At 52.0% G+C, this 3,452-nt stretch overlaps 1 pseudogene across 1 annotated transcript; it reads right to left on the bottom strand.

The window, feature by feature from the left end:
* Positions 1–361: 361 nt before the first annotated feature.
* Positions 362–3,103, bottom strand: LOC311370682 (rho guanine nucleotide exchange factor 10-like protein pseudogene; annotated as a pseudogene). The gene is made up of 3 exons (XR_014684222.1): positions 2,959–3,103; positions 2,068–2,183; positions 362–489 (listed from the first exon to the last, which is right to left on the bottom strand). The product of XR_014684222.1 is annotated as a rho guanine nucleotide exchange factor 10-like protein pseudogene (transcript).
* Between the last annotated feature and the right edge of the window lie 349 nt (positions 3,104–3,452).

Here is a 3,452-nt window from a genome sequence, read left to right as displayed (position 1 = left end):
GCAAACACAATGGGACCGGCACAATGGAGACGGAATGGAGAGGAGTTCGACACAAGCTGGACAAATTCCAAACAAGAAGCAATCAATTTTTTGGGGGCCTTTTTCGTGCAAGATTATTCTCAAAAGGAAAAGGAAAGTGATTGACAAACAACAAACAAGAAGCAATCAGCTTTCTGGCTTTTCCGCGGGAGATAATTAAAAGTTAGCAAGAATTGTCAACTTTTAAGGAATACTTCCCGCACAGAAACGTTTATTATTGACACAAAGTGACAGACCAGAACGTGAGCCGATGGGCCCCGGCTCTGCCTCATCGCACCGCGCTCCCGGGACTATGACTGTTAAAGGTCAGGCGCTGACTCACTTGTCGGGCCTGCCGGGCACCTGCAGCCTCAGGCGGCACTTGTTGGCGCTCTGGATCTGGTCCTCCTTGATGCGGATCAGCCGCTGCAGAGCCAGGCACCAGTCCTGGGCCACCGTGGTGTTGAGGTTCTAGGGGCAGGGAACAAGACAAGCGATAACCGCATCAAAAGAGGGGACGGCGTTATCGCTTCCCCCGATTGGAGGGAATGGAGAACATGACTCGGTAATGCGTTGTATTCGTTTTATTAGCGTGTATTGACCACAGGTGGAGCCCGCGGCGCGCTGACGGCGGAAGCCGGCCTAATGATTTCTGACAGACTCATTTACCCGCGCGGAGCATAAAGGAAACACTCATCACACTACCGCATTAAAACTGACACAACCCATTAGGTAAAGAATATACGGCTGCGCCATCCCCGTTTATTTACTTTCTCTTTTTCTAAAACACGCCGCCGCAATTTATTCCCACCTCCTGGATCCATTCATTTGGTTTTTTTTACAGTCCCTGAAGCCAAATAGAATCACATCATGTTTTCCAACGCGGTCGGTGCGCCGTGCGGGAATACTCCCTCTATTTGTTTTTGAGGGGACGGCTTCTCTTATTGCCGCCGCACTGAGAGCGGCGGAGGCCATTTGGAGGCCGGCCAGACGCTCCTCTTGAGGTCACCCAGCTCATTTATGAAGGGAGGGCGGAGGCCCGCCGTCAGCCTGAGAGCTCTCCGCTGACTGTCTGAGTGCACTTCCCTGTGAGTGCAGTGGTCTCCATCACAGTGGCACCGCGCCTTGCGGCCGGCGGCGGCGGCGCGGAGACGCTGCTGGAGGGGAACCCGAGGGGAACCGCTGCGCTCTGGTCTGGACCGGTTCTCCGCCCGGTGCTGTCGGAGGAGTCCGCTTCACGCCATGGTGATGCGGTTGCCGTGGAACCATACAGTAACCACGGCTACAAGGCTACTTTGGAATTGGATGGGGGCTCCCTGAGAGGGGAGGGGGGGTCAGGGCTCTTTGATCACATTTGAAAAACATCTTCAATTTCCTTTTGGCAATTACTTCAAGAGGAGGAGCTGTTGGAGCGTGGTTCCTTATTTTTCAGTACTCAGTACTTCAGCAACATAAGAAGGGCGAGATTTGGGGATTTGGCAGCAAACCATTAATCTTTCACACATTTTACGTAAATATCTCAGGCCAACCGGATAATGAATGATTCATAGCGCGTCAAAAATGAAGCCTGTTTTTTTTGTTAATATCCCGCCCGTCACACAGCGGCCTTGGAAGTGCCGGTTGTGGATGGGTTCTGAGGAGGCTGAGGACGGGGCTTATGGGGCCTGGCTGACGGGTGAAGGCTCTGAGTTAAGGGGCCGGAGATATGAACTCCGTGCATTCACAATCTCTGCTGCACTTTTGCTATGAGGTGGTGGATAACTGGTGGTATGTACGTTTTACGCACGGTGTGTGTGTGTGTGTGTGTGTGTGTGTGTGTGTGTGTGTGTGTGTGTGTGTGAGTGAGTGTGTGAGTGTAAGAGAGTGAGTGAGTGAGTGAGAGTGTGTGTGCCAGTGTGCGTGCGTGCGTGCTTTCGTGTGTGAGTGTAAGAAAGTGAGTGAGTGTGCATGCCAGTGTGTGCACGTGCATGAGTGGTGTAGTGTAGTGTGCGTGCGTGCGACGAGGTCGAGGGAGTTCAGGGGCGTATCGTAACAGGAAGTGACACGTACCTGGTAGGTTCCCTGCAGGGTGCCCACCAGCAGGGTGACCTCCTCCACCACCGAAAGGTCGTGCTGCAGCTCCTGCAGCTCCTGGTACAGCCGGGGCGGTCCCAGGATCGCCTTCCCTACGAGGAGACCCAGGGAGGAAGGGTTTGGTCACCTCACACACGCACCATCTATCGCTACGCATCAGGTCACCTCACACACGCACCATCTATCGCTACGCATCAGGTCACCTCACACACGCACCATCTATCGCTACGCGTCAGGTCACCTCACACACGCCCATCTATCACTACGCATCAGTCACTGTCACATCTGGGGCGATTAGCAAACGCTTTTACCCAAAGCCACTTACAATTACAAGTATATGTGTCAGAAGACAGCGAAACAACAATATATCTCTGTGGGCACAGTAAGGATGTTCATAGAACCAAGAGCCAAGCACTACCCATCACTAGGTTAACCCGTTCCCCGTATACAACAGAGATAGCTAGGATAAGACGCTACAAAGTGCTCAGTACTATTTTTAAGTGCCAGGACGTACAACATACAATAAGTGCATACATTAAGTGCCAGGAAGTACAAACGTACAATAAGTGCATACATTAAGTGCCAGGACGTACAACATACAATAAGTGCATACATTAAGTGCCAGGAAGTACAACATACAATAAGTGCATACATTAAGTGCCAGGACGTACAACATACAATAAGTGCATACATTAAGTGCCAGGACGTACAACATACAATAAGTGCATACATTAAGTGCCAGGACGTACAACATAAAATAAGTGCATACATTAAGTGCCAGGAAGTCCAAACGTACAATAAGTCGCAGTATCAACCATTTACTCAGCTGGCACACGTTCTTGTCCATCTTCTAGTGAGTCCAGAGACCGGACATTGGGGAGCAGAGGAGGGTGAGGGCATGGAGCTCAGGGGCGCTGAGCCCCTTCAGGGGGGCTGCGGACATCACGGGGACGTGAACCCTGCGCCTTTGTTGGTCCTCGGAGTGGAACGGGCTAGTCACGCCCCGCCCCATGTACCACACCGTCTCGCCCTAATCGTACTCATGTGGAGGAACAAAAACCCCACCAACAGCTGCAGGCCTAACGAGCCGTAACAGAAACCTCGCCCTACATGACATCACATGTGGCGCCGTGTCCAGGATTTAATAAGGACCCATCAAGTCCACTCAGCCCTGCACTCGCCACACAGTCCCGTTCCAGGGGGCCGCTGATTGGCTGAAATAATCAGCACTTCATGCATGTGATGCCACAAAAAGAACACACAAACACAAAAGGCTTGGATACAGGGTGGGAGTCCGGTCGTTTGAGTGTCACTCACAGGTTTCAACCGAGAGAAAACCTCGGCCCGTGACAATAACAGAG

This window comes from Micromesistius poutassou (assembly GCF_964030765.1).
Source record: "Micromesistius poutassou genome assembly, contig: SCAFFOLD_1947, whole genome shotgun sequence".
NCBI lineage: Eukaryota > Metazoa > Chordata > Actinopteri > Gadiformes > Gadidae > Micromesistius > Micromesistius poutassou.
The sequence above is the reverse complement of the archived record's forward strand: the minus strand, read 5'-3'. Positions and strand labels throughout refer to the sequence as shown.